This window comes from Herpailurus yagouaroundi, unplaced genomic scaffold (assembly GCF_014898765.1).
Source record: "Herpailurus yagouaroundi ecotype Mexico unplaced genomic scaffold, PumYag 203, whole genome shotgun sequence".
Taxonomy (NCBI): domain Eukaryota; kingdom Metazoa; phylum Chordata; class Mammalia; order Carnivora; family Felidae; genus Herpailurus; species Herpailurus yagouaroundi.
Genome location: NW_024412434.1, coordinates 8,484,631 through 8,507,063, shown reverse-complemented (window position 1 = coordinate 8,507,063; position 22,433 = coordinate 8,484,631). Strand labels below are relative to the sequence as shown.

The 22,433-nt window shown below is 39.1% G+C and overlaps 1 long non-coding RNA gene across 2 annotated transcripts in view; it reads left to right on the top strand.

Moving 5' to 3' along the window:
- Positions 1–13: 13 nt before the first annotated feature.
- LOC121014680 (uncharacterized) overlaps positions 14–22,433 on the top strand; it is a 78,371-nt gene continuing 55,951 nt past the window's right edge. For both annotated transcript variants that reach the window (XR_005783362.1, XR_005783361.1), the window contains exon 1: positions 14–141. This is a non-coding gene — a long non-coding RNA (uncharacterized LOC121014680). The remainder of the gene's footprint in view (positions 142–22,433) is intronic.

The following is a 22,433-nucleotide window of genomic DNA, read 5'->3' as shown; positions in this document are numbered from 1 at the left end:
CCCGCCGCCCCGCCGCCGGCCCTGGTGGCGCCCGGCTTCGCGGGGTTTCGCTAACGCCTGCAGCCGCCGCGTCCCCTCCCTGGGAATAGTGTTATTCGACCTCCTTCTGCCAGGAGGACTCTCCCTGAATCACTCCACCAGGTGGGAAACGTTTACCTTAAAGAAGGCCACAGCAGTTAGGGGTTTGAGCAGCAAATCAATATGACCGGCAGCAAAGAGAAAATGTTCGTTTAGAAACTCCGTTTTCGGGGTCTCCATAGGCTTCTGGACAGATGTTCTGTAATATTCCATAAGGTATTTATTCTATGCACCTTAAATCTCCGTGGAGTTCGCAAAATAGCGCAGAGCCTCTCAGGATAGTTGAGGCCTGAGTGTGCTTCCCAAAAAGCAAATGTGGGGGAATACGCTAATAGGCACTAGAAAAGCAGAAAGTGCTCTTCAGTAGTTTAATTCCGAGAATTGGAATGAAATGAAAGCGTTCCCCTCTCTTTGTAAATGTCTTTTACCAAGATGGCCTTAACCCCACCTGTAGATACTTCTACCAACAAGAGTCCCAAACTCTGAAAAACCAGCAGGGGCTGAAGGAGTAGATAAAAGAAAAATATTGGGGGGGAAATAATAAAAGAGATAAAGAACAGTATACTGTCTTTGGGGGACGAGTGTTTAGGGACTGATACTGGATAATTTAGGGTGGCGGAGTATTTAGCAACTAGAACTGGATTCTTTCCCTAAAGTCAAAAGGGCAGATGTGTGATGATGTTAGGGTATTACACGTCAGGAGATTATATTGTCCTGGTTTAGAAGCGGAGCCTGTCTGCAGATACACTGAGAAATGAGATAGAACAGGCCTTTGTTTGGGGTTCTTTTCGTCCTTTTTTTGAGAGTATAAAAAAAGTTGTTTGAAGTGGAATTGTTTTTGCTTAAAGTAGCCTTTACCTCCAGAAAAGCCTATGTTTGCAGTGTGTCAAAACGGAAGGTTATATGTTAATTAGGTATATAATCTGAAGGAAGCCCTTTGAAAAATGAACAGATTGCACTCTGAGACAACCTCAGCGTCATACCTATAGAGTGATGCAGGTCACAAATTGGTGAGGATCAGAATCCACCCTTTAGAAGGGTGCTCGAACAGTCCTGGAGCAGGGAGATTTCCTTGGATACTTTATGTTATTCGCATATTTTAATCAACTGTTTAATGTGAGACAGCATTAGTGAGCCCCACATAAAAACTGGCCAGAAATCTACAAATTCGGGACGCTTGACCTCGGTTTGCAAAGTGGGAAAAGCCATTGCCCGTCGAGATCTGAGCAGCTGTGTCCTCGTTTGCCAAATTCATGGCAAATGTCAGACTCTACCATGGCTTAATCTGATGGCAAAATTTGAATTTATTAACCCTGACGTAATCTAAGAAAAAAAAAAAGGCATGTAATAATATGCAAATTTGTAGAATTCCCAGCTAGCTGCTTCTAATTTTTCCTTGCCCTGTTGGGGTACTAACTTGGCAGACCTTCTGCTCTCAGCTTAAATGACTACTTCTCAGAGAGTGTGGACCACCCAGACTGAAGAAGCCTCTCAGTAGGATTTGTCCGGACTAGCCTGTCTTATTGCCTGTTTGCTACTTCAATAGTAGGCTCCATGAAATAGGGGCCTTTCTGTCTCCTTCAAATCTGTATCATAAGATCTAGAAGAGTGACTGACATATGGGAAGAGTAAAATTGGTGAGTCACCTAGTCAAAGGTGCCTTGCTACCTGGCATTCTTTGTTGAGCCGGGCACCAGAAGGGTGGAGCTCGCATTTCCTTGGACACAGGTGATAGAACCAGTTGGGTGATTCTAAGTGGCTGTGTTTGGGAAAGAGCCTTGCATACTGAGAGCACACGCAGGAGTTTGCTGTAGCAGAGGCCCTTCCCAGCACTGCCGTCAGCTAGAGCACAGACATGTGACCCAGTTCTGTCCAATGGAACTTTACAGAAAGTCTGCTAAGGACTTCTGGGAAAGATTTGAGAGCTGTGGGGGCCCTCCGCCACAACTTCCTGTCGGCTCAACATGCCGCCTGGCTCCGGCCAGCTCAGATCCTGGTGCATTGTAGAGTTCAGGCACAGATTCTGTGTACTGCCATAACAAGGTCCACAGACTGGGTGGCTTCAAATACAGAAGTTTATTGTCTCACAGTTTCGGAGGCTAGAAATGTAAAATCAAGGATTGGTTTCTTCTGAGGGCTGTGAAGGAAGGATTTATTCCAGGCTTTCTCCTTTGTGTATCGATGGCCATCTTCATGTCCACATGACATTCTCCTTGTACACCTGTGTCTGTGTGGAAGTGTTGTTTTTTCTAAGGATACTAGTCATATTGGATTAGGATCCACTCCAATTAACTCATTCTAACCTGTTAGCTCTGTAAAGATCCTGTCTTCTTTAAGGAGATATTCAGATTTCAAGATATGAATTTTAGGGAGGATGCAATTCAACACACAACATTATGTAAACAAAAAAGTCTGTGGGTCTCAGGGGCCCATTCACCTGTGTTAGAGTGGGGCTAACTAGTGCAAAGCAGCCAAGAGAAGCATTTACAGGCCACAGCCAGGAGAAGGTGATAGGCCAGGTTGGTCTGAGTGTCTAATACCTCAATCAGAAAAGGACCAAAACACATGGAACCTGGTAAGGCTTGTAGGAAAGTACAGTGGCTTCCATTGAACAGTGATGGGGTTAAGTCTCATTAAGGAAAAAGATTGCCTCTCAGTGGAAAATTTCAGGATATTTCAACAGAAATTCTGACAATAGAAAAATGCGTGAAGACTGATGAAGTTCTAAGGACCAAGTTTGCCAGATCCTACCTTCCCTTATACATAAAGACCAACATCAAAGCTGCCTTCCTGTGCACAAAGATATTTCTCAGCGATACACTACTGACCAAGGCCCATGGTCTGGAAATGAAATGGCTCCTTCTCCTTAGATTCTAACCTCCTAGACCTTCATTTATTCCATAAATGATTTTTTTTTTTTTGATACCAACACGTGCCAGACACTCTGTTGGCAAAAGTAAGTTATCTAATTTGGGTACTGGCAAAAACAAACAAACAAACAAAAACAAAGGGGTCCATTAAACTCTATGCAAAATCTCTGGCAGAGAAGGAAGGCCAATAACATGGAGCACACAGTAAGCAGAAAGTAGGGAGAAGAGGATGAATAGGTGGGCAGGATTCCATAAAGTAGGGGTTTAAGCCATGATAAAGAATCAGATTTTATTCCAAGAGCAAGTGAAAGTTTTTGGAGGATTTTAAGCAGGGTGTGACATGATCTGATTTGTGTTGTTAGCCATTCTGGCTGTGTTGTGCAAGTAGGCTATTAAGGTACAAGAGGTGAAGCAGAGAGACTATTAATAAGCCATGTTGGGTCAAGTTCCCCCAGGAAATAGACTCCAAGATGGAGAAATGCATGTGAGAAGTTTACTTAGGAATATCCCCTGGAAATGAAGGCAGTAGGATTGGATGAGGGAAGCTGAATTGCCGTCTGGTCATGACTGCTGCATGGAGAGCTCTAGAACTGGGATGACCCTGCAGTTTTTGCATATTGAGGCAAGAGGGCTGGGCCTGTGTATTCCCCTCACCCTTCAGTAGAATGTTTGCTGATCTAGATGGCTTACCTGGTGGGGTGATCCTGGCCCTCTGCTAAGGGATCTGAACCACTGGCATCAGCCCTTCTCAAACAGTGGCTATTTTATTTGTGCCTTTACCATCAAAATTGGGCAAGTATCAAGTAGTTTCAGATGGACCACCCAAGTTCCAAACAGATCCTTCTCTTACCTCACAGCAACACCACCGCTGGGTCAGTTTCTCTGTCTAGGATCATGACTCCTTTACTTGCCTGTTGGCCTCTTGCACAAAGAGCCCAAAGTCATAAAGTTACCAAAGGTGAAAGTTTAATGTCCCTTGCTGGAACTTTTCCCCTCTAGGAACCAGGACTTCTAAGTGTACAGAGCCCATATTTGCAGTGAGAGGAAGTACAAATTCCCCCAAGTGATGGGTAAGCAAGACCACTTCTACCTCCACCTCTTAGTTCTAGAATCTATGTATTTGACCTTTACAGGTCACAGCCCCATATAATGGCTATTGATTTAGGGTATACACTGCAGTATGGAGGGTGGTACCCCATCCTTACAGGGTATTATCTCCAAGCTGGCACTACAACTGTGCCTTCAAAAGACCACTTAGTTGCTGTGTTATGATAGTAGTCCAAAGCCACTTTGGAGATTATATGTGCCCCTTCACTGAAGTGTTGAGATGACATGACCATCTCTAAAAAGAGAAATATAGCAGAAGGGGCAGGGATGGAGGCTATGTGTGGACCCGGCAAAATGAGCTCCCTCTTGCTTATGCTGAGTGTGCAGTCTAATAGCAGGGGCTGACACTAAACTTCTAATATGGCACATTTCGGGAGACTAACCAGGCCTGGGGCGCAGGTCAGTTACATTGGGTTGCTCCCATTTTGGAGGTGGCAAAAGGATTCCTCCTTACTAGGACCGATGCATATTCCAAATAGAGATTTGCCTTTCCTGTACGGAATGCCTCTGCCAGAACCACCATCAAAATGCCTCATTCAGGGGAGCCTAGGTGGCTCAGTTGGTTAGGCATCCTACTCTTGATTTGGGCTCAGGTCATGATCTCATGGTTTGGTGAGATCGAGCCCCCACACAGGCTCTGCACTGATAGCACGGAGCCTGCTGGGGATTCTCTCTGTCTCTCTCTGCCCCTTCCCCACTTGTGCGTGCTTTCTCTCTCTCTTTCAAAAAAAGAGAACTTTTTTTAAACATTTTTTAAAAAAAATGCCTCATTTATCAATGTGGTATCCACACAACATTGCCTCAGAACAAGAGACTCATTTTAGAGCAACAGAGATGCAATGATAAGTTTCTCACTATGAGAGCCACTGATCGTAATGTGAACTGCATCACCCAAAGGCAGCCACCCTGGTAGGGTAGTGGAATGACTTGTTGGCATTCCAGCTAAGGTGCCAGTATGGAACAGCATCTTGTGGGGTTAGGTCTCCATCCTCCAAGATGTGGTTTATGGACTGAGTTAACAGTCGACGCGTAGTGCTGTTTTCTGTAGTAGCTGGAAATCATGGCTGTACAGACCAAGGAGTGAATCTTATCATAATCACCAATGACCCACTTGTGGAATTTGGGCTTCCCATTCCCATGGCCTTGGGCTCTGCCAGTTAGAAGCCCTAGTTCTCATGGGGGAGTTGCTTCCATCAGGGAATATGATACAGGTTCCATTGAACTTGAAGCTGTGACTACCACCTGACTGCTTTAGGGTCCTCATGCCAGTGAACCGATAGAATGAAAACAGAAAACAGGGACTTATTACACTAGTTGGGTCATTGACCATGATTACTTTGAGGGCCAGGATATACCATCAGGAAGGAGGATGTTTACAACCCAGAGACCAAGGGGCTCAGCTCTTAGTACTTGGGCAGTTCTTAGTACCTCCATGCCTTGCAGTAACTATGAATTGGAAATCACAGCGACCGCAGCCAAATAAGACAACAAAGGGCTTCAACCCCTCAGAAATAGAGGTCTGGGTCATGCCACCAGACAAGCCTCTCAGACCAGCCAAAGTAACAGCTGTAGGACATTTGAAATGCATGGTCAGCTTTCTGTTTCTACCTTGTCTTTGCTATTTCCTACCTGTAGTCTCTAGCCCTTTAGGTGAGAAAGAACAGGGCAAGGAGATGAGGGAGAAGGCCAAGGAACCTTCAAAATTGTCTCCCTGTCATAAGCCCGCTTTGCATTCTCTGCATGAAGTCTAAACTGACTCTTTCTCTAGTAAGAGTATCTCTTGGCTCTTCAAAAACCCTGCGCTGTTGGTGCCCTTCCCAGGGCTCCATCCCAGAGCTAGTGTCTCCATTCCCTTTGGGAATCTAGCATTTCGTACATCTGTCTACTGAGGTCTTATAGCTGCCGTCCCACCTCCACCAACCTCCACCAGACCATGTCCCCCACAGCACTCCCATTATTCCCCCAACGCACTCTGCAAGTGCAGGCCAATCCCATCACAAAAGAAGCTTTCCTCCACTCTGCTGCCAAAGTCGCTGTACCCATCCTGTCTGTCACTCCCCGGCTAGTCCACTGTGTCCTCCCCACTCCCAGCTGCACAGGGCAAAGGACACATGTTTGGGTATCTAAGTGGTCTCCTTAAAGTCCTTTTTCTTTCACCTCTGAATTTGGGTTGGGAGCAGATGAGTAGAGAAGAGAGAGCTAACACGGCTTTCTCCGAAAAACTCCTCCCTGGGAAATCCACTCATTTCCCTTCTATAACTTCAGTGTGGGTGAGTCAGATAATTGACTTTCCAGCTATAGCCCTTTACCATTTTACATCTTGGCCTGGTTCCTCACCCTGGAATAAATTGTCTATTGTATCTTGATCCCAATGTCTTGAATTAGTGAAACAGTTTTACCATAGTATTTATTAGGTAGATATACAAATTGTGGATGGTTACACAGCAAATCATAACATACATTGCCTTACAAAGTGAGAATTATTCATTTTTTGTTTACACAACTCTTTCTTTGTTGATGTATTACAATGAACCTGTGTTCCCATAGTAAAAAATTAGACTAGTATCAGAAACAGTAAACATAGGACATATAAATACATTTAAATTATATGTAAATATTAATTAATATCCATTATTTGCCATATGTCCAATAGCAAAGTATGATAAATTATTTCATATACATTGAACAAAATGACTTTGATTCCAAAGTAAAATTATAGGATTGCCTTAAACATTTTGAGGCAACTTTATGGAGAAATGATGTTTTTGCTGATCTTTATCTTGTATTTACGGGTGATGAAGTTGATTGACTTTTTGACTAGGAAATTTGAGTGAGAAAATAATTAAAGTGACTGGAATCTCATGACTCCAGTGAAGCATGTTATAAACTTCATACTATCGAAAAGAAAAAGAAGAAATAAACCTAGAGAGGCGCATTCTCTTCTCAGTTCAATCAACACCTATCAACATGATAAAAATGGTCTATAGGGTTAATGAAGCTTAGGTGTCACGTCACTAGACTTCCAGTCAAATGTATCCATTATGCACATCCCCAGAGTGCACTAAGATGTAGGGGGGACCGAGGAAGGGAAGGAAAATGAAATAGGTGAAACATGGCAACAGAATACAGATAATGGAAAGCAGAAGAGTTGGAATGGCTTGGGAGAGGGTAGAAAGCCGAAATCTAATAGTCTGAAGGGGTCAAAGCCAATAAAAATGAAACATGTGCACATAACAGACCCTGAAAAGAGTCAGAACTAGGTAGCATCTCTGAAGTGGCATAGTGGACTAAAAACAGGAAGGCAGCTTGAAAGCCTCATTGGGATAGCTGGATCCCAGCATCCTTTTCCCCAACAGAAAAGATTTATAAGTCGGGGCACCAGGAACAGCTGAGAGCCAGGAAAACATAGGTACACTGAATGCTAAGAATCTCCTTAGCCTCTTCTCCTGGCCACCTTCCTCACAGTGGCAACCTGACTTGTATCCTCACGCCAAAGAGCTGAGACTGACCAGCCTGAAAGAAAAGATCTGTAGGTGCTGACATTGAAGAGTCCTTTCAAGCAGATACAGAGGTATTGAAGTAGGGGAAGTATGTAGGTAGCATGGGGCAGGAGTGATGGTAACAGACTCATATCCTCTTTCTCCAGAGTAAAAAGAAAATTGGCTCTACAAAAGGAAAATAAAGAAATAGCAGTTTAGGCATTTCATTTAGAAAGGTAGAAATGTTGATCAATACCAAAGACAAGTAAAAGTTGTCCTCTCTGTGATTTTTAAGCAAAACACAGCTGGGAGCTATTCAGCTTCTCAAGAACAACCAGGGCCGTCCACTTTGTAGAAGGCTGGTTCCCCATCATCCAGTCTTGGCTAATAATCACACAGACTTAAATAGATCCAGTGCTGATGGACACGGACCATTAGAGGAGGTAAAGCCTCTGTGACAATTAGCTATTGCTGCAATAATGCTGTATAACAAATGACCCCCCAGGTCAGTATACATGTATTTATACTCACATGGATCTGTAGGCCCCTTGCAGTTTCCATGCAGTTTGGCTGGTCCAGGTCAGGCCCAAGTGGCTCTGCTTCAGGCTGTGTGCTTCTAGGCTTGGTGTCAGCCTGTGAATCTGCCCCTAAGCCTGGGAGCATCTGCTACCTGTTGCATGTCCTTATCACAGCGAATCACTGCCACGGACATTCCAAGTCTCTGATTGCATCATATCAAACTGATATCCTATTGACCAAACCAAGTCACATGGCCAAGCAAGGGACCCATAACTGGTTTTCTGCCCAGCCTGAAGCCATGGCAAGGTTTGGGTATATGACACTGCTACAGCAGAATGAAGGCATCATTGGAACTAATAATGCGATCTATCGAACACTGTTCTTCACTCATCATTCATCATCTATCAGATGTATTGTAGTTTTTGGTCTTCATTCCCATTACATTATCATGGTGGTTCAGTTACCTTATCCTATTCTCATTCCTCTGGCAAGAATATCTAGGATGCATGGCCAGAATTAATGCTTACATGTTCTGATTTGCTCCTTTATCTTTATGTAGTTATTCTAAGCCCTTTTTTATGCTTTTATTAATTGTTTTATTCAAAATCTTTCCCTTTTATTCTAAGCTCTCTCTTTTATATAAATAATACAGAATACTATAAAAGATGTTTAATCCCATTTTATGTGAAGTAGCCCTTGGTCCCTTTTCTGAGTTTTTAAAAGGCAGAAACTCAGAGCAAAGTACACTGGAATGTAGGGAAAGTTATTTGATATAGAAAGTGTGTAGTCTAGCCAAGAAGTGATTACTCCAGAAATCCTCATGGAGAATAAAGGATTTAATGTGCGACTTGATATTTTGGAAAAACAAACTGAGGATTAATAATATCCGGGTGATGTCTCCCAAAAACACCAAAGGAAACAGTGAAGACGTCTTAAAAGAATGGCTTCCAGATGCCTAGTAAATCATGTGTCCCTAACAAATGAGAACATGACTGAGGGAGGATATTACTTATTTTGAGAAGACCTGCATTCTTTGGGTAACTAGTAGTAGTTTGCACTTGAACGTTGTAATATTACCAAAGAGATAAAAGCCAAGAGTATTATCCTTTTCAAATAATGAAATGATAGATAAATTATTTACAGCAAACGTCAGATTTATCACTCAGTGTGATTTGTTTGTAAGAAAATAAATAAATCGGGGTTTTACAATGAGGTGATTTGTCTGTTTCACTGATTGGAATATATCTCAAGAATCTTGTGAAGTGGGAGAGGATGATTGAAAGAGGGAAGGAAGGAGGATAAGGAAACCAAAATGATGCTTTTCAGATAGGAGCATTTTCAGATACATAAATTAGAAAGACTCTGGAATCTGGGAGTTGATTTCTTCCAAACCATTTACACCCACATACTCTTTGGAAAGAGTTCATGTGCTCCCAATGTGGAAACCACTTACTTAATTCATAGATAGAGCTCCCCATATTCCTGTGCCCTTTGAGGTCTTAAGTCATTTCCTCTGATTCAATCCAGCATGGGTTTGCATCAATCAAAATGTGCCCGTACCTATTAGCTTTCAGAGTTGGGGTCATGAAGAGCTTTGGTTTAGTAAGGTCACAGGCTTTGGTTTTCCATATTGAAATCTTTTGACTTCCTCTGTGTTTAATTTTCTCATCCCTATGATATTACCTGGCAAGTGTTTGTGTTTGAGCAATTCTTCTCTGCATCTTGTCACTGAATTGAAAACAACAGAAACAGCAATAGCAGCAGGAAAAAGCCCAATGTCTAGGGATCACAAACAGATTGTAATCGGATATTATAAAACAGAGATTAGAATGTGTGCATTCTGTCTGAGGGGGATATTGCACTTAATCAATTAAATTTCCTATAGAGGATATTAAGCACAAATGGACCATTTCACAATTTCCATGGATACTAAGTGCTTGAAGCGAGGGGGCGGGGTGGAGAGGGGAAGAGGGAAGGAAGTCTAAATGAGCAAAATTAATCTTCTGTTTCCTTCCTAACTGGCAAATCAGTTGAAAGTAAGAGGCAGAAGCATAGATTAATAAACCATATGCAATATATTGCCAGTTGTCATTTGAAGGAACTATTTTTTCTTCTGTCATATTGATTGCCTAAGTGTTATAATAACATCGCAGGAGCACTTTGGGATTAGGAAAGCCACGATAATTTCCCCCCTCCTTTGCAAAAGTGTCTACTTGTTAGCTTCTGTAAATTTACTCTGTCCTGGTTAAGATTAGGTTCTGATGTGAGAAACAAAGAAAAAACAGTGGTTTACGGAAGACAAATTTATTACAGTGAGTCTGGGGTGAGCTGTTAGGGCCTCGGCAGTAGCGCTCCTCTGCAAGGTGCTGAGGGACCAGGCTCCTTCACTGTGTAGGGCCGCTGTGTCCAAGACCTGCCCCATCTCCAGCCATCATGACTGCATTCCAGCCAATGGGAAGGAGGAAAGCACGAAGACAAGGGGCAAAAGTCACACGCTGGCTTGCTCTTAGGGAAATCAACACACGGCATTTCTACTTCTGTCTCCTAGGCCAAAGTTAATCATATGGAACATTTTGCCTTTTACATTTTTAAGCTATCTTAATAGGTACATAGAAATTTAAATTTGTTACATTTTCTTAAGATTTGACACTTTTATCATTATAAAATGACCCTGTTTTTCTCTAGTAATCATTTTTGTCTGGAAGTGTATTTCATCTGATTTAAAGAGAGGTACGCCAGCTTTCTATTTGGTGTTTTTCTGGTATATCTTTTCCAGTATTATACTGTCAATATTTCTGGAAGCTTATATTCTAGATATGCTCATCGTAACAGAATATAGCTGACTTTTTAAAAAAACACAGTCTGCAATCTTTTTCTTGATGAAGGTATTTATGTAATTATGCGTCATTTTATTTAGTGCGTTTATTTGTCCCATCTTTTCTAGGATTCTTTGTTGCCTTTCATTTGGATTATTTTTTTTGTAACCTGATTTATCCCCTACTATTTGAAGTCATGTACTCTGATATTACTCTTTTTGTGTTGACCACCCCCCAACTTCATAATTAACTTATCTAAGTCTCAAGTTAATACCTTTACCTGCCTCCTAAACATTACCCTCATCCCTATCGGAATTGTATTCCTCTCTGGCATAATATGCTGTTGTAGTCATATGTTTAATTTTTTTAACTCCTTAAAATATTAATATTGCTGTTTTATACAGTCATCATTTTGTATTTTTTATATTTATCCATGTTTACCAATTTTTTATTCTTCATTTCTTTTTAAAATAGAAGTATTAAGGTATGATTGACATACAATAAACTGTACATATTAAAAGTGTACAATTTGATCAGTTTCAGCATATGGGGAAGAATCGTTGTAATCAAGAGAATGAACATATCATCACCTCCAAAAGATTTCTTGTGCCCCCTTAATCCTTCACACCTGCCATTTCATTATTCTGGTGGTTGTAGTGTGACAGGCAGGAGCATAAATGCAAATCCTGTTACTCTATAGTGGCTATTAGTAAACATCTCTGTTCGTTTCTGTTTGTATCCAGACAGATACATATATATACACATATATGTACAGATATATATACACATGTATACACAAATATATGTACAGATATGTGTATATATGTATATATAACATTTATTTTTTAATGTTTGTTTATTTTGAGAGAGAGAATGCGAGCAGGGGACGGGCAGAGAGAGAGAGACACAGAATATGAAGCATGCTTCAGGCTCTGAGCTGTTAGCACAGAGCCTGACGTGGGGCTCAAACCCATGAGCTGTGAGATCATGACCTGAGCCAAAGTCGGATGCTCAACCGACAAAGCCACCCAGGTGCCCCTATATTTTTTTTAGAATAGAGCTCTAGGTTCAAAGTGAGTTTTGTTCAAAATGAATATATCATTCTACAGTCTTCTGGCTTCCTTTGTTGCCATCGGGAAATCAGCTGTCAGTTTGTTACCCCTTTGAAGGTAATATGTCTCCTTTAAATATTCTTCTCCTCTGTGCTCTACAGTTTCACTGTAATTTGTCTGGTTGTGGGTTATCTTTGTATTTATCCTGCCTGATTCACACTGTGTTCTTGAATCTGACAGAAGATACTTTTAAATAGTTCTGGAAAATTCTAAGCCATGTTCTTTTCACATATTATCTATTACCTCTGCCTCCTTTCTCTTCTGTAACTCCAATCAGACACATTTCCACTCTATCACCATTTTTCTTAACCTACTTTTCCCACATATTTCTGTGTAACACATTGGATAATATCTTCATGCCTAAGTGTCTTTATCACTACTCTCTTCAGCTGTGTCTAATTTACTGTGAAGCCTATCCACTGAGATTTTTTTTTTTCATTTCAGTTATGATTTTCAGTTCCAGGTGCTCCATTTGGTTCTTAAATTTCATTGTTTACTCCGTATAGCTGTACAGATTTTCAAACTTTTCTCTATACATGCCGAACATAATTTTATGATATGTGTCAGATTATAACAATATATATCAAGTCTTTTTTTCCCCCCTGATATCTCTCTCTATTCTTGCTGCTTCTCACTCATGGTATGTTGTTTCTCTCTGTATGTTGAATGATTTTTGGCTGTGAGTTGCTTGCTTATCTTGGAAATTTATTTTTCAAGAAATTCTTGGAGAACTGGGAGAGAAAAGTTCTCTCCAATCCTGCATAGAGGATTGGAATTTGCTTCTGCCAAATACCTTTGGTACTACTGTAAACTACCAATGTCATTTTACACATTTGGTATGTAATTTTTCATTTAAAAATATATCATGTGGGGCACCTGAGTGGCTCAGTTGGATGAGCATCCAGCTCTTTATTTCAGCTCAGGTCATGATCTCATGGTTCATGGGATGGAGCCCTGCATCAGGCTCTGTACTGACAGTCTGGAACCTGCTTGGTATTCTCTCTCTCTCTCTCTCTCTCTCTCTCTCTCTCTCTTTTTCTGTCCCTCCCTTGCACATGTGCTCACTCTCTCTCTCTGTCTTTCTCTCTCTGTCTTTCTCAAAATAAGTCAACACTTAAAATAAATAAATAGGGGCACCGGGGTGGCTCAGTCGGTTGGGCGTCCAACTTTGGCTCAGGTCATGATTTCGCGGTCCGTGAGTTTGAGCCCCGCATTGGGCTCTGGGCTGACAGCTAAGAGCCTGGAGCCTGTTTCAGATTCTGTGTCTCCCTCTCTCTCTGGTGCTCCCTCCCCTGCTCATGCTCTGTCTCTCTCTGTCTCAAAAATAAATGTTAAATATAAAAATAAAATAAAAAAATAAATAAAAATATATCATTAAATTTCTGTTATCCCAGGTAAATTCATATACTCATTATTTTTAATGCTGCCTAGCATTCAATAATAAGGATATATTGTAATTTATTTTTGTTTTTAGTCAAAGTATAGTTGACATGCAATATTATATTAGTTTAGATGTACAGCATATCAATTCAACAATTATATACATTACAAAATACCATGATAGGTAAGTGTAGTTATCATTTGTCACCACACAATGCTATCACAATATTATTGACTATATCCCCTATACTGTACTTTTCATCCCTGTCACTTACTTCTTTTATAACTGGAAGCTTGTAGTAATTATTCCCACCTATTTTGCATATCATTCCACATCCCTACCCTCTGGCAACCAACAGTTTTCTATATTTATGAGTCTTTATACTTTTATTTTGGTTTTGATTATTTTATTTTGTAGATCCCACATTAAGTGAAATCATATAGTATTTATCTTTGTCTAACTTATTTCATTTAAAATAATACCTTCTAGGTCTATCCATATTGTCACAAATGGCAAGATTTCATTCTTTTTTAATGCCTTAGTAATATTCCAGTGTGTGTGTGTGTGTGTGTGTGTGTGTGTGTGTGTGTATGTGTATGCTATATCTTCTTTATCCATTCATTTATCAGCAGATACTTAAGTTGCTTCCATATTTTGACTATTGTAAGTAGTGCTGCAATGAACATGCTTATAGCTTTTCAAAATAGGGTTTTGATTGTCTTTGGGTAAATACCCAGAAGTGGAAACACTGGATCATATGGTATGTCTATTTTTAATTTTTTGAGGAATCTTCATATTGTTTTTCATAGCCACTGCACCAATTTACATTCCCCCCACCCCCAGCAGTGTACAAGGGCTCACTTTTCCCCACGTCCTTGCCAACAATTTTTATTTCTTGTGTTTTTGGTTCTAGTGATTTTTGCAGGTGTAAGGTGGTATCTCATTGTGGTTTTGATTTGCATTTCCCTGATAATTAGTGATGTTGAGCATCTTTTCATGTGTATTTTGGCCATGTGTGTGTCTTTTTGAAAATGGCTTTTCTGGTCCTCTGCCCACTTTTTAATCAGATTATTTTTTTTTTCTGTTGAGTTGTAAGAGTTCTTTAAATATTTTGGATGTTAATCCCTTATTGTACATATTATTTGAAAATATCCTCTCCCATTCAGTAGATTGCCTTTTTGTTCTGTTGATGGTTTCCTTCACTGCACAAAACATTTTTATTTTGATGTAGTCACAATAGTTTATTTTTGTTCCCCTTGCTTAGCAATAAAATATTGCTAAGGTCAATTTCCAAGAGTTTACTGCCTGCAATTTTTTTTTTAGGAGTTTTATGGTTTTAGGTCTTTCATTTAGGTCTGTAGTCCATTTTAAGTTTATTTTTATGTGTGGTGTAAGAAAGTGGTTTAGTTTCTTTTCTTTTCTTTTTTCTTTTTTCTTTTTTTGCATGTAGCTCTCCAGTATTCCCAGCACCAATTATTGAAGAAATTATCTTCCCCAATGATATATTTTTCCCTCCTTCATCAGAAGGTAATTTATCATGTAAGCATGGATTTATTTCTGGGCTGCTAATTCTCTTCCAATGAACTATGTATATTTTTGTGCTAGTACTACAATGTCTTGAATACTATAGCTTTGTAATATAGTTTCAAATCTGGGATTGTTATACAACCACCTTTTTTCCTCTTTCCTAAGATTGCTTTAGCAGTTTAGGGTCTTTGTGGTTGCATATAAATTTTAGGATTATTTGTTCTAGTTCTGTGAAAAATGCTGCTGGTATTATGATAGGGATTATATTGAATCTGTAGATTGCTTTGGGTAGTATGGGCATTTTAGCAGTATTAAGTCTTTCAATCCATGAGTATGATGTATGTTTTCACTTATTTGTATCATTTTTAATTTCTTTCATCAGTGTCTTATAATTTTCAGAGTCCATCCTTTCATATCCTGTTTAAATTTATTCTTAGGTATTTTATTCTTTTTGGATGCAATTGCAAATGAGGTTATTTTCCTAATTTCTCTTTCTGATATTTTATTATGAGTACATAGAAAAGCAACAGATTTCTGACTATTACTTTTTATCCTGAAACGTTACCGAATTCAGGTATTCTAATAGTTTTTTAAAGAGTCTTTCGGGTTTTCTCTATATAATATCATGTCATCTGCAAATAGTGACAGTTTTATTTCTGCCTTATAAATTTGGATGCCTTTTCTTTCCTTTTCTTGTCCGATTGCCATGGCTACGACTTCCAGTACCATACTGAGTAAAAGTTATGAAAGTGGACATCCTTGTCTTGTTCCTGATCTTAGGGGGAGAGCTCTCAGTTTTTCACCATGGAATATGATGTTAGCTGTGAGTTTGTCATAGATGGCCTTTATTATGCTGAGGTGTGTTTCTTCTTTACCTACTTTGTTGAGAGTTTTTATGATGAGTGGATGTTGAACTTTGTCACATGCTTTTTCTGTTTCTATTGAGATAATCATATAACTTTTATTCTTCATTTTGTTAATGCGGTGTATCACGATGATTGATTTGTGGATACTGAACCATCCTAACATCCCTGGAATAAATCCCACTTGATTGTAGTAAATGATCCTTTTAATGTATTTTTGAATTAGTTAACCAATATTTTGTTGAGGATTTTTCTATTTGTGTTCATCAGGGACGTTGGTCTGTAATTTTTTGTGTGTGGTAATGTCTTCATCTAGTTTTGGTACCAGGGTAATGGTGGCCTTTAGAGTGAATTCAGAAGCATTCTTTCCTCTTTAATTCTTTGGAGTAGTTTGAGACAGATGGGAATTAACTCCTGCTTAAATGTATAGTAGAATTCACCTGTGAAACCATTTGGTCTTGGACTTTTGTTAGCTGATTTTTTGATTACCAGTTCAATTTCATTACTAGTAATCAGTCTGTCAGGTTTCCCATTTTTTCCTACTTCAGATTTGGAAGATTGCATGTTTCTGGGAATTTTTTTTTCTTTTAGATTGTCCAGTATTTGGCATATAATTTTTTTATAGTAGTCTCTTGTAATCCTTTGTATTTCTATGGTGTCAGTTGTAACTTCTCCCCTTTTATTTCTTATTTTATTTGATTATTTATTTGATCTCTTTTTTTTGATGGGGGCTTAAAGTTTATCAGTTTTGTTTATCTTTTCTAAGAACCAGCTCTTAGCTTCGTTGATCTTTTCTTTCATATTTTTCTTTTAGTCTCTATTTTATGTATTCATATTCTGATCTTTATTATTTCCTTTCTTCTACTAATTTGGGCTTTGTTTTTCTTCTTCTAGTTCCTTTACATGTAAGGTTTGTTTATTTGTGATTTTTCCTGAGATAGGCCTGTATTACTATAAATTCCCCTCTTAGAACAACTTTCTCTGTATCCCAAAGGTATTGAACCATTGTGTTTCCATATTCATTCCTCTCTCTGTTTTTTTTTCTTTGTTTTTTTTTTTTCATTGGTGGCATGTTGTTTAGCTTCCATGTGTTTGCGTTCTTTCTATTTTTTTCTTGTAACTGATTTCTAGTTTCATACCATTGTGGTTGGAAAAGATGCTTGATATGATTTCAGCCTTCTTAAATTTATTGAGACTTGTTTTGAGGCCTACCATGTGATCTATTCTGGAGAACATTCTATGTGCCCTTGAGAGGAATGTGTATTCTACTGTTCTTATTTGGAATGTTCTGCATATATCTGTTAAGTTCCTCTGACCTAATGTGTCATTCAAAGCCATTTTTTCTTCATGAATTTTCTGTCTGTATGATATATCCATTGATGTAAGTGGGGCTTTAAGCTCTCTACTGTATCTTATTACTGTCAATTTCTCCTGTTATATCTGTTAATATTTGCTTTATTTATTTAGGTGATTCTATTTTGGGTGTATTTGTTATATCCTCATGTAGGATTGATCCTTTTATAATTATGTAATGTCCTTCTACATGTAGTTTATTTTTATTTCAGTCATTATATCCTTCAGCTGACGGTTTTGAGGGGTTTTGTTTGTTTGTTTTTGTATTTTATATCTCTTTGTTGAAGTTCTCACTGAGTTCATCCACTCTTCTGTCAATCTGGTATCTTTATGACCATTACTTTGAACTCTTTGTCAGGTAGATTACTTATATACATTTTGTTTAGCTCTTTTTCGGAGTATTTTTTTCTTGGTCTTTCATTTGGAACATATTCCTTTGTCTCTTCATTTTGTCTGACTCTGTGTTTATTTCTATGTACTAGGTAGGTCAGCTGTGTCTCCTCATCTCGAAAATAATGGCCTTACGTAGAAGATATCCTGTGGTGCCCAGTAGAGCAATCTCACTGGTCACCAGAACAAGGTGCTCCACAGGTGTTCTCTCTGTGGGCCGCACGTGCCCTCATGCTGGGTGGAACTGCAACTGTTGCAGGTGTGCTAGTGGGCAGGTCTGGCCCTCAGCCTCACCATCAGCTATGATCAGCCATGACTACTGCAGGCACACTGGTGGGCAGGACTTGGCAGATCCATAGGAGAACAGCGGAGCAGGGCAAGTGGTGCTAGCAAGGTAGATAGAGAGTATCAAAGCTGGCTCACAAAAGCTTCCTGCCAGCTAGTCTGAAGGAGCACAAGAAAAATGGCATCTGCTCTCTCTTCTGTTCCCAGAGAAAACTGCAGATCCCCATGCCTCTGGCACATGTCCTAAAATTATTCAATAAATTTCCTTTATGTATAACCCAGGTGCTTTTCAAAATGCTGCTTCTATGCTGGGTCTGAGACCAAGTAATAGAACATGCTGGCCCTTTAAGAGTAGTGACTCACTTTCCTATAGTCCTGCATCTTCCAGAGTGAATCCCTGCTGATGTTTAAAGCCAGATATGGGGTAGGTCCCCAGGGCTGGGGCTGCCCAGTGGGGCTTGATCCCCCTCTTGCTTGTCGGTGGCCTCACTGGGGTTTGGTTCCCAACCACATCTCAGCCCCTCCTACTCTCTTAACATGACTTTCACTTTATATCTTTAGCTGTGGAAGATCTGTTCTGTCAGTCTTCGGGTTGTTTTCAGAGTGAATTGCATGACATGCAGTTGTTGCTTTGTTTTGTCTGCTTGTGAGAGGAGGTGCATATATACATTGCTTGTGGGAGGGAGTATATACGTGTATACATACACGCACACACACACGCACATTGACTAGAAAGTGGGACTGCTAGGGCAAAGAGAATGTACACTTAAAACATTTTTTATACATACTACACATGGCTTTCTGAAAAGATTCTGTCAATTTACAGCCTACCAATATATTATACCCATGTCCTTGGCAACACTGGATATTATCAATCTTTATTTTGCTCAGCTGATGAGAATATTATTTAATCTGCTGAATCTTACTATTAATGAGGCTGAACATGTTTGCTTACTTCTGTTGACCATTTGCTTTTCTCTTTGTGATTGCTGTTTGTCTAATTTACCCATTTTCATAATTTTTTCTAGGTCATTTTCCTATTAATCTGTAGATATTTTTTGAACGTTATGAATTTTACTGTCTTTTGTTTAAACATTCAATCCAGGAATAATTTTTAAAATATAAACATGAGCCAGTATAAATTAGAATCAAAATGTTTTTCATAATAGATATTGTTCTTGGGGCAAAAATAGACACTATATAATTGTTGTAAACAGTGAATATTGTTATCTGTCAGCTCTTTGCTATTCTCAAGTTTTTATACCATGAGTATGATAGTGCTCTTTGTGACTACTTTTGGAATTTATATTTTTTCATTTCCTGTTTCTAGTCATTACTTGAGTTGAGTGCTTAACTTGCAATTTGTGGGTATTCAAATCGAAGCAAAAGAGCCCACCAGTGAGTAGAAATTGCATATTTTCTTGTTGAGAGAATTAAATATAATTGCTTCCTCAATCTGTTTTTAAAAAGTGTTAAGGATTCATGTATCAATAGTCATAATTAGGGAACTATTTCTAATCAGCTTTCTAATGCTTTACTAGAGAAATACTTATTTTGAGAGACTTTAATTTTTTGAATTTCAAGTATTTAACATGTAATCAATTTTCACCAGATAATTCTGTCTCCATCATTTATCTGGAGCAGTTATATTTACATTTACCAATTATAGTTAGAGGGAGATTTTAGCATCATTGGAATTTGAAGTTTTGCTAACCTATATTTTACTATTTCAGAAAATGTCTATTATTTCAAATGACCACTGTAATCTCTGTTTCTTGTAAAATTCATGCTTGGCTTCCTCAATCAATTCTTTTGGGCTATGATTTTTTTTAAAGTTATTGAGAAAGCCATTTTGTGATCATTATTAAACATTGACTATTGGTGGTTTTTTTTTTTATAGGTCTTTATAAGGTGAGAGGAATTGGTTGGCTGCATAAGTTGAAATAAACTGAAAAATTATAAAAAAAATTAATCCCATAGGAATGCTTTCCTGAGTGGTAGAATACATATCATATAAAATGATTTAACATCAAAGATTTTTTTAAACTGCTTTGATTTCTAGCATTTATATTGCAATTTAGTGCATATCGCTTTTAAACCAGGAACATTCAGGACTTCACAGACTCAGTCAAGTTAGATAAGCATTTAGAGGAGAGGCATGTTAATTGTCTTAAAAATCAAGTCTTTACTTTGAGAAATAAAATTGGTTAGGTCTCAGAGATTAGAATCAGCACGATTTAGAAATTATATTTCTCAGAATGGTCCCAAAGAACTTCCTGATAAACATGTAAACAAACATAGGAATTCATCTGATTCAGGATTGATCTAGAAAAGTTAAAAGGATGGGGCGCCTGGGTGGTGCAGTCGGTTGAGCGTCCGACTTCAGCCAGGTCACGATCTCGCAGTCCGTGAGTTCGAGCCCCGCATCAGGCTCTGGGCTGATGGCTCGGAGCCTGGAGCCTGTTTCCGATTCTGTGTCTCCCTCTCTCTCTGCCCCTCCCCCGTTCATGCTCTGTCTCTCTCTGTCCCAAAAATAAATAAACGTTGAAAAGTTAAAAGGATGACAACAAAGGTTTAGCAGTGTTGTACTCCACTGATGTCTGATTAAATCATTTTAAGCATTCTTTGCCATTTAAATAATATTGAGTATTCTTTCTCATTATTTCCACAACATATAACGTAAGGTAACAAAAGTTTATATATTTTGAAACGCATATCCATTTGATCATTCCAAATGAATTAAGTAAGACGGGGCGGGGGGGGGAGATAATACTGAATTGTCATTCACAAATCTTTATGCAAATAGCCTGGAAGAATTAAATGACTACACATAATTCGTTTTCTTAAGGTACTGACTGGTAAGGACTATGAACCTGGGACTTCTTCAGTAAAGTAAAACCATATTTAGCTGGTATGTTATATGCAATGCTAGTTCTTCCTACTAAATTGCTGTAATCAGGTTATTTGGAACCTGAGCCCAGTCAAAGTTACATAGCTAAATTATCGGTCAGACTCTGGAATTATCTGAATTTGGGATGCAGGGCATCAGCCAGGGCCAGAAGGGAGCAAGATCAAAGTGGAAGCCAACACAGCAAACAAAAGAAGAATTCAGGAGTATTTGTGTAGGAGTCAGGTTAAATCCGAAATAGGAGCTAGGGGCCCTGGAATTATACCAGCATACCGGAGTTAGAGGGAACTCCATCTTCTCTTCTCCCAGGACCCTAGATGAGCAGAGATATACTAGCATAGAAAGAAGAGTGCAAGAGGGCCCTAACTTGTAGTCTACTGCTAGGTGAAATCTCTAGCTTCCCAGAGGAGTCTTGAAAATACATCCTATTCTTAGTAAAACTGGAAAGTTAGCTTCTATAACTGACCCTAAATTTTATAACAGATGTATAATTCACATTACGTTTTGTGTGTGGAACACATAGGTATTTATATCGTATAGTTTTCTTTGTAAAAATATCATCATCTATTCTAAATATTTATTAGAGGCAACTTCTAGTACCATTTACGATTCACATATTTTACATGATTCATATATTACTTGGCAGTATGCGAGCAAAGTAGTCAATTCTCTATTTCCCTTTGCAAAAGTATTTAATTAACTTAGCTCTGTACTTAGTACGTAGAAAGTTCAATAAGGCATGAAATTCAATAAATAAAACTACATTTTGGGAAAACAACCCCTTGGGGAGAAAGTGTTGTAGTCTTCCTTTTGCAGTATGGCACTGGTTTAAACAAATACAGTGTATCCATGTGAGGGACCCTTACACATCTTTTAAAAAGAGTGAGAGAGATCTAGACTGATACATAAAAGCTTTAAAAATATATCGACTTTTAAAAAGTCAAGCTATTAAGCAATCTTTAAGTAGTTTTCAGAGGGTGAAGTGCAAGCTGTCTACTGAACCCAAGACCCAAAAAAGAAAAAAAATGTCTGTGGAGAACTAGAGTTGGTCCAAAGGCACAGGTCAACAATAAAGTCTCTTGGGGTTTATCAGCTTGCAGAATGCAGAGAGAGAAACAGTGCTTGAGAGATCTTCCTAACTTTCCCAGCCCAAGTGACGTGGCCCAGTGATCTCCTTTCAGGGGATGGTGTTAGTGGTACAAGTGGCTGATGTGATCACCCTCGTAGTTGTCATAAAAGTAAGCAGATCCACCTCCACAGCCTGCCTTCTGGTCCCCTGTTATGACCCACATGGGGCAATACCATGGTCAGGGTGGGGGCACACTGGGACCTGCCACAGAGAGAGGGTCTGGTGAATTCTGCCATGCTGTGCACTTTTCATTGCTTTGGCTTCATACATTCCTGTGTCTTGTGGAGAAGCCAGATGGACCTGATTTTTCTGGTGAGTTACCATCAAACATGTGACCTGTGTTCTTCAGTTTCTTTCATTATATCCCTGTGAGATGCTGAAACATCAACCCTATACTTTAACAAATAGCACCTGGACTTTCTCATCTTGTTTCTTTCTGAAGCAATCGCAAAACACTTAAGTAAAAAAGATTTATGACAGCTCTTCTATTTTTTCCATTTTATATGTCTGCTAAATTCCATTTTTAAAACATTATGGAGAAAGCCACTGGTGGAATCGCAATGTCTAGAAATGTTAACTTCTCTGTAAAAATAAGGCCACTCAAATCTTGTTAAAT